This window comes from Panthera leo, chromosome B2, assembly GCF_018350215.1.
Source record: "Panthera leo isolate Ple1 chromosome B2, P.leo_Ple1_pat1.1, whole genome shotgun sequence".
Taxonomy (NCBI): domain Eukaryota; kingdom Metazoa; phylum Chordata; class Mammalia; order Carnivora; family Felidae; genus Panthera; species Panthera leo.
In genome coordinates, this window is record NC_056683.1 from 102,597,721 (window position 1) to 102,606,740 (window position 9,020).

At 41.9% G+C, this 9,020-nt stretch overlaps 1 long non-coding RNA gene across 1 annotated transcript; it reads right to left on the bottom strand.

Annotated features, from left to right (window-relative positions):
* Positions 1 to 546: 546 nt before the first annotated feature.
* On the bottom strand, positions 547 to 8,811 carry LOC122219136. Its single transcript, XR_006202275.1, has 3 exons — positions 8,773 to 8,811; positions 1,275 to 1,394; positions 547 to 661 (listed from the first exon to the last, which is right to left on the bottom strand). It is a non-coding gene; the product is annotated as an uncharacterized LOC122219136 (long non-coding RNA).
* Between the last annotated feature and the right edge of the window lie 209 nt (positions 8,812 to 9,020).

Below are 9,020 nucleotides of genomic sequence, written 5' to 3' on the forward strand. Positions count from 1 at the left end.
TAACCGAGGGGCCATCCAGGCGCCCCTCCGATTTTTTGTTATTACAAACTACGAGGCACCCATGTGTCCAAGATCCACCATTGTAGCACCCCCAATACATTGCCACCACCTCTCTTGTTTGCCTCCCTGGTCCTTCCTGTCTGTGCCACGCAGTAGCTGGCTCTTTCATATGCTCCTTGTTGTACGTGGTGCTCTTAGTATCTACTTTAATCCATGTTTAACTTTTTCTATGTGGCGTATGAGCCCCCTGGAGAATGGAATTTACTGCCCCTCCCTTAATGTATAACAAAGACCATTGATATAATAGGAGCTCCTCAAATATTAATACTTCCAAATTGATTTTTATTTCAGTTTGATTTGTGGTCTCTGGGCAATTTTCCCTGTTGGAGGCTTTTGCTGATTTATTTTATTCTATCCAAATGTATCTAATCTTTGATTTATCCCCCTTTAAATATATGTACCTAGACACAAGCTGGTTAATACAGCTAGATTTTTTTATGAACTAACAATGAAAATACAAAACAGATACAGTACTTACGATCCACGTTCTAGGACCTGTTCTCACATACGTTAATTTGTATTCACATGTGGGAACTCATTTGTTCCTCACAACAACCAAATAACGGGCTTAGTTAGTAGCTTCGTTTTGCAAGTGGGGACACTGAAACATGAAAAAATTCAATTGCTCAAACCAACAGTGGCAGAATGAGAATTCTAGCCCCGATCCTCTGGCTCCAAGTCTATGCACTTATCTGTACGTAAATTGCTTCTCAACTCTCTGATGACCTTTCTTGGGCTCAGTGAACTCTTCTGGCTCAATGTGTTTGCACAGTTACTATTACAGAGACCTGAGGAGACAGGGCTTAAGAGTAGGAGCTTCAAGCATTGTGGCAAGAGGAGGGAAGTGGCTTCCCCTTAGAGCCCGTGGGAAGGGTGCCTGCTCCTTCCGCCTGCATTAGAGATTCCCTCAGCACATTGTACGACCATTTGTCTGAAAGGCAAATGCCACTAATAGTTTAAAAGCAAAAAGAGACTTCAAAACTGTTGTCGTCAGTAAGACTATAGATATAATATCCCATCGCGGTGGCTCCAAATATATATAGCTCTGATTTTATGCCACCTTCTGCCCTAAAATCCACAGAAAGCAGTCTATTTACAGGGTAGGTTTGAGAGCAGGATGCTGAGTCAAACATTTGGAAAGGGTCTTCCTTTTTTTTTGTTTACCACCAGTGAACAAGCTTTGGGTGTGCCCCTGGACATGTCTCATTACTTACAACTCAGTTTCTCCTGGAAAGTGAGCTGTTTTATGAGTGATCTCCAGGCCATCCTAAAGAAGGCATTTGGGGATGATCGGATATTAAATCCTCTGGAATGAAGGTGTCAGGTAGAAAGTTCTGGAACAGGTAGAGAGAGAAATAAATCAGTTGACTGTGGCAGGGTTCTCTTTGTTCCCCATCTTGCTCTGCAGTGTCGTGGGGCACAAGAAAATAGTTCTGCTCTGCACAAAGGCAATAACCTCACCAAACCCATGCTTCTCCTGAATGCCAAGGATTTGCCTGAGCTGTAGATTTTAGGTGCAAAGAATATCAAGGTGATTTTTACACGGATGGGAAATTAACTCTTCTATGTCTTTGTGGGAGTAGGTAAGGTAATTTCTGGGATGGCTTTTGAGGTCCTTTTCAGCGGCTGGTTCTTATAGAAATCATGTATCTGAAGATGATAATACTGCCTCTTTGATGACAGCTTGCTCCGTGCTTGCAAATAGTGGTTTGCAAGGGACAGTTGGCAACATCGTGAGGCATTTTCAATTGTCACAACTGGGAATGGGCTGGGGGAACAGTGTGCCACTGGCATCTAGTATGTGGAGGCCAGAGACGGTGCTAAATGTTGCACGCTAAAATGCACAGGGCAACCTCCTCAGTGAAGAATTATCCAGCCCCAAATGTCAGTCGTGCTGCCCCGAGAAAGCCCTGACCAGCTAATGCATGGCGAAGGCCTAGGCTGAGAAGAAGGTAATGATATGTGAGTCCTTACTTTGGTTGCCATGCAATCTCATTTCGTGAAGTCAGAAACCTGTGTAATGACAACCGAATGAGCTTAGAGAATATATTGCTACGAAGCTTTTTAAACTAGCAAGATAATTTAGGATTAATGAGCCCTACTACCTTCATAAATATCTCCCCCAAAACTTTCTTTTAAAATATAAATTGAATTATGAACCTCATCTGTTTAGAACACTTTAATCGATTGCTCTCAGGAAAAATTCGTACTCCTTAAGTGGCCCATAAGGCCCTGCACGATCTGGTCCCGGCTCATTCTCTGGCCTCTCTTCAGCTTCTTTGGCTGCTGTTCTCTCACCATACCAGCCCTTTACTTCCTCAAATGTGAGGCTCATTTCTGCTCCAGGCCTCCTCCTCTACTCTTCCCTTCTTCCCTCTGCTTAGAACATCCCGTCCGAACCAAAGAACATCTCTCTCTACCTACTTGTCCCCAGCTCAAACGTTGGCATTTCTGTGAATGTTCACTGAAGCTCTCCCTAATCTAAGGTAGGTTCTGTGTATTATTGTAACACTTGTCACATTTCTAATCATGTATTTTTGTGTGCTTATGTGTTCATGTTTGGTTCCCTGATGGCTCTCGATCTACCATGTGGGGCAAAGTTGATGCTGTCCTTTTTTTCTTTTTTAACTCACCAGAGAGTATTGATTGCTTACTTTGTTCATACATAGTTACTGGGGTGACAAATATAAGATATATCCTTTTTTTAAAAATTTTTTTGAATGTTTATTTATTTTTGAGACAGAGAGAGACAGAGCATGAATAGGGGAGGGGCAGAGAGAGAGGGAGACATAGAATCGGAAGCAGGCTCCAGGCTGAGCCATCAGCCCAGAGCCCAACGCAGGGCTCGAACTCACGGACCGCGAGATCGTGACCTGAGCTGAAGTCAGACGCTTAACCGACTGAGCCACCCAGGTGCCCCAATTTTTTTTTTAATGTGGCAAGGACAGATAACATGAGTTACACCCTCTTAACAAATTGTAATTGTACAGTACTATATTGTTAACTCTAAGCACTCTGTCCTACAGCCGATCTCTAGAACTTATTCTGACAGTGCTTTGTCACCACACATCTCCAGTGTCTCTACCTTAATGTCTCTACAGACTAGATTTTCTTTCTTTTTTTTTTTAATTTTTTTTAACGTTTATTAGTTTTTTTGAGAGACAGAGCGTGACTAGGGGAGAGGCAGAGAGAGAGAGGGAGACACAGAATCTGAAGCGGGCTCCAAGCTCTGAACTGACAGCACAGGGCCCAACGCGGGGCTTGGACTCACAGACCGTGAGACCATGACCTGAGTCGGAGTCGGGCGCTTAACCAACTGAGCCACCCAGGCGCCCCAACTAGGTTCTCAATAAATATTTTTTGGAGGAAAGAAACTAGCTTTGAGTCATGGAGGAAGATGATGCCTCTGCCCTCCCCTGCTTTTCTCATTCTCTCAGCTACAACCACAATATACCATCACTCTAAGGCAGGAACTTTCTCTGTTGGGTACAGGGCTCCACGCTTTCGCTGAAGCAGAGACAGGCAGCTGTCCAAAAGCAGAGAACATTTGTTGAACGCAGCGTGTTGTGACACAGAGTTGATGCCTCTCTGCTGCACGATTCCATCTAGCGAGAGGCGCTGCCTCTCTCTGGAATAACAAGAATGAGAAGGGCAGGACAATTTTTTCCCCAAAGTTTTAGGTTAGAACAACAGAGCATCTCTGCTTGGAGGATGCATTGCGCTGAAGAAAAGAGTCCTAAATGTTATCCACGCTTCAGCTGGTCTTTTACAGACAGAATCTTGTAAGTTTCACACCCAGGTAAGTTCAGGGTTTGGACCAACAAGGATAAGGAGAGCTCAGGACCTCAGGAAATTGTCTAGTCTATGCACATCACTTTTAAGGCAAGTCGAGCTTTATTGGCCTATTCTGGTTAGCATCATGATATTCTGATTGCTAGCAGCCTGGTCTGCCTTAGTGTTTATCACCAGCACACCATCATTCTATTCCAAAGAACTGGGACTGACCTGGTACAGTTAGTTCTTTTGAATAAAGAGATAAAGATGTGTTTTCCTTTTTTATTTCTCTGAATGTCTGACCTACATTTTACCTTTCTGTTATCATGTAAAAGAACATTGTATTCTACTTATGGTTTATTATAAGGGGAGATTATGTTTCTGTGTGTAGGAATATATGATCCTCAGCTTGTGTTGGGTCAAGGTAGCCTACATATAATGAAGTCTATTCACACAGTGAAAATCTTTTTATATATTTTGGTTCAGATACAGCGTTTGCTTTTCTAAAATGAATAAACTAAACACAGAGGTCAAAAACTTTTTGAAGCCTTATGATTCCTTCCATTTGAGGTTAGAGATAAGGTTATCCTAATGCTTTGAGCTCCCCAAGCCAAATAGTTAGAAATTGGCTTTTTAAAGGAAAAAAGATAAATGTTAATTTGCAGTTATTTTCAAATATGAATTCCTGTGAAAATGCTTCCACTTTGTTTTGGTTCAAAACTTCACTATCTGATGTTTTGAATTCAGATCACGTGTTTTACATGTTGATTATTACCTAGTGAATAACACAACAATGTCTGACTCGAAAATGATATTTCCTTTACTGATGACAAGAACATTTTCTTGGCTCTCTGCTACCCATGGAAATAAATACAGGCTATAATCTCGATGGTCATACTAATTATTTGTCATCAGCGTCACCGCCATCAACGCTTTAAACACTATTTTACTGTCATCACCTATTGCCATCATTGTCATGGGGTTTTCCTTTCTTCCATCTAGTTCTCCTCTTCCAATTCACAAAGGTCTGGCCAACAAAATTTGGCAAAGAACTACTTTAAAATCCACTTTAAGAAACAGTTAATAATAGAAAACTTTATCTTCTTAACTGATGTATTCTGCTGAAAGTTTTCAAAAAGCATGTTCCCTTAAACAGGCTAAGTAAGCATAAATTCTCTGCATTAATTTTGTGTTGCTGCATAACAGGTACCACAGACGTTGTGCCTTAAACCCACACAAATGTTTTTCTCACCATTTCTGTGAGTTAGGAGCCCAGGCCTGGTTTAACTTCATCCTCTGTCTGGAGTCTCCCAAGGCAGCGGTCACGGTGCTGACGGGGCTGCGATATCCTACGAGGCTCAGGGTCGCCCTCCAAGCTTATTCAGGCTGGCAGCAGAATTCTGTTTCTTGCAACTGTAGACGGAGGCCTTTTTTCCTTGTGGCTGCTGGCTGGGGGTTACTTTCAGCTCTTAGAGGTTACCAGCTCTTCTTTGCCCCATGGCCCTCCCTATAACATGACAGTATGCCTCTTCCACCTCTCTCATGCTCAAATTTCTTTCTACAAGGGACATGTGGGTGGCTCAGTCGGTTAAGCATCCGACTTCGGCTCAGGTCATGATCTCATGATTCACAAGTTCGAGCCCCACGTCAGGCTCTGTGCTGACAGCTCAGAGCCTGGAGCCTATTTCAGATTCTGTGTCTCCTTCTCTCTCTGCCCCTTTCCTGCTCTCTCTCTCTCTCTCTCTCTCTCAAAAATAGATAAACATTGAAAAAAGAATCTGTTTCTACAAGAAGAACATGGTCCCTTGTAAGGACTCGCCTGAGGAGGTCAGGCCCATCTAGGATAATCTATCTTTCGACAAACTCAAAGTTAACTGAATACTAACTTAGCCCTGAGAGTGAAATCCCATCACAATCTCACATCTTGCCTTCTCTCAGGGTGAAGGATTATACAGGGTTTGTGTGTATCAGAGGTCATGTTTTTTTTTTTAAGTTTATCCATTTATTTTGAGAAAGAGAGAGCTAGCAGGGGAGGGGCAGAGAGAGAGGGAGAGAGAATTCCAAACAAGCTCTGCACTGACAGTGCAGGATTCCATCTCACAAACCTGACTTCATGACCTGAGCAAAAGTCAAGCGTTGGATGCTCAACTGATTAAGCCACCCAGGCGCCCGAGGAAAACCATCTTTAATTCCTTCTACCACGTTCTCTAACCCGCTTAGTACTTTCTTCAGCTCTTTCCTATAGACCTGTGCTATCTAATACAATAGCGAGGAGCAACCTTGATCCTTTGATTGGAATGAATTAATTTGAAATGAATTAAAATCACACAAAATTGAGAATTCAGTTTCTTAGTCCCACTAGTCACCTTTTCCACCCTCAGTAGTCACATGCCATCATCGCAGAAAGTTCTGTTTGGTGTTAAGGTGTCATGGTTCGTCTAGGTTATCGCTTCTATACAACATAACTGGTAAGACTTTCATTGTCTTCCTGCAGAACATCGACTAAGACGGGAAATTTTTAGACTTTGTGTAGGCAGGCAAGAGGAGACATATTTTAAAAGAGCATACGAATATGTGTTAAGTCATATCACAGAGGTGGTATGTTTTGCTCTAGTCATAGTCTGAACCTCGGGGACAATTTCTTGCTATTGTCTTTTTGTTGTGGCTAACTGCAACAATGGAACAGTTGCATCCCCACAGACCATCCTGTTGGAGAGTGCTTCGCAGCAGCCCATAAAAAAGATACACTTCAGCCTTATGCACAGCTCCTACAGTGTTGTCCAGTGGTACGTTCTCTGATGATGGACATGTTTTATATCTATGCCATCCAATAGAGTAGTCAGTAGCCATAGCAGTCAGTGGTAATTGAACACTTGAAGAGAGACTAGAGAGGAACTCAAATCTAAATGTTATTTGATTTTAATTACAAATTCATAAACTAATTTAACATTTTGAATAGATACATGTGGCTACTGGTTACCAGACGGGGCAGCCTAAGTCTGGAATACGACACATTTACAATGACCCGCATCCCTCAGAGGATTGGGATACTATTTTGCCATTTTCCGGAATACAAAATCTGGGAGCTCTTACGAGTGCAGTGGGAAGATGGCTGGGCAGGTGAGGAAGAAACAATGCAATGCTCTTAGCTTTTCATTATATTGTAGACAGTTTTGAAAGTCTAAGAAAAGAGGTAGAAAAGTAAAATCTCCCCGTTTTAAATCTTACTTTAGATTCAAGTTAGCTTTTCATCTGTAGCAATTTGTCTGCCTCTAGAACTTTACAGCTTTATTCAGCTGGAAGAAATTTTCTCACAATGTTTCTCCTTGCATTCACTTGCCTCTTGCTTTGTTACATTTAATTATATCTCCCCTTAAGGCAGATGGGAGGGAAAACATCAAGTAAACATGTTCCACTTCAGAACTTGTTCTTCCCCCAAAAGGTATAATTTGTAACTTAATAAACACAACCACACTGTGATTTAATTAACAAGTCACAGCAACAAACAAAATAGTAAATCTGTGATGTATTTTGGCATGATGAGAATGGCAGATCTCTTTTAGATGAGAATTTAAAGTGAGGTAAAGTCAAATTTAGCTCAGTGTATCATCCCTTGATGTGCTGATGGCCCGTCACAAAGACACACACTGCCTGTCTCCGTGAAATGTACACCTATTTTTAGGGATGACAATTTCCAGCATGCCAATGTATTTAGGTATCATTTCCAGATGCTCAACTTCTCAGGAACTGGACCAAATGTTGAAACCGCATGATACTCATAAGGATAACTATCTCTGCATTAACGACCACATGTAAAGCCCAAGTCAAAAATACAGTTAGGCAGGCAGATTTTATGGTTAAATTATACCATAGCTAAAGTTGGGCATTTCTACCACGTATAGTTTGAGAAAAGAAAATCCCTAAAGTCCTTCTGTTTGTATAGGAATAAGAGGAGATTGGCTACTCCACTTTTTTTTTTTTTTTTTAATGGATCAGGATGTCACAGTTTCAAATGAAGTGCCACGGCTGTGAATTTCTTTTTTTTTTTTCTTTTAATTTTTTTTAACGTTTATTTATTTTTGAGACAGAGAGAGACAGAGCATGAACAGGGGAGGGGCAGAGAGAGAGGGAGACACAGAATCTGAAACAGGCTCCAGGCTCTGAGCTGTCAGCACAGAGCCCGACGCGGGGCTGGAACTCACGGACCGTGAGATCATGACCTGAGCCGGTCAGACGCCCAACCGACCAAGCCACCCAGGCGCCCCAACGGCTGTGAATTTCTAAGACAAGGAGCCATCACAGACCTTGGCCTCCGTATGCACCAGAGAAGTTAGAGAAGGCCACTCCGGGCACTGGCTTTGGTACAGTTACAAGTTCCAGCTCCAGTTACCAAGTAGAGCTACAAGGAATAAACTTAGGGAACAGAACTCTGACAATTTCTTTTTTTTTTTTCCTATTATTTTAGAAAATTTCTGTACCTCCCCTTGTACCCAAGAGCCCAGGAATATTTCCACTCACTCTATTCTCTATGTCTTGGTGCCTCATTATTATTGTTATTTCCTTGAGCTACAGAATGATAAATAAGATTGGCTGTCAAGAGTTGGATGCTCAACTGATTAAGATTTACGTAACTAAGTAATGCGCAGCAGGATCATGATACTTTGAAATATCACCTAAATTGTCTTCTTTCTTAGGTAATTCATTTCATATTCACTTCCTTGCAAATTTCCACCACTCACTTTAGGCTGTGAAGTTGAGACTTACTGCCATGGAAAAGAAGAAGCAGAGGACAGATACAGCTGAAAACAAACTCTTTGACGAAGTCAACGGAGGGATTTTATTTAATCGCCCAGCAGACCCAACGGTCTGAAAACAAGATGCATTCGATTTGTAATAAAGCAGAAACTTGAGAGAAAAGTAGTTTTGTAGTTGACTCACCTTGGTAGATTCAGAGCTGTGTTGGAACCACGCAGGGGGAGGCGACAGGATATGACATCATAATGTCATGAAAGGTTGTTTTTTGTTTTTGTTTGTTTTTTTTCATTTTAGCTACGAAGGAAGGAAGATATTAAAATATATCCTATTCAGAGGTGAGGAACTTACGGAGAATTGGGACAGGAAAACAACAAGCTGGGGGTTAGCATAGCCTATGCTCCACCCACCTCTGCTTTGTGGGTCAGAGCTCC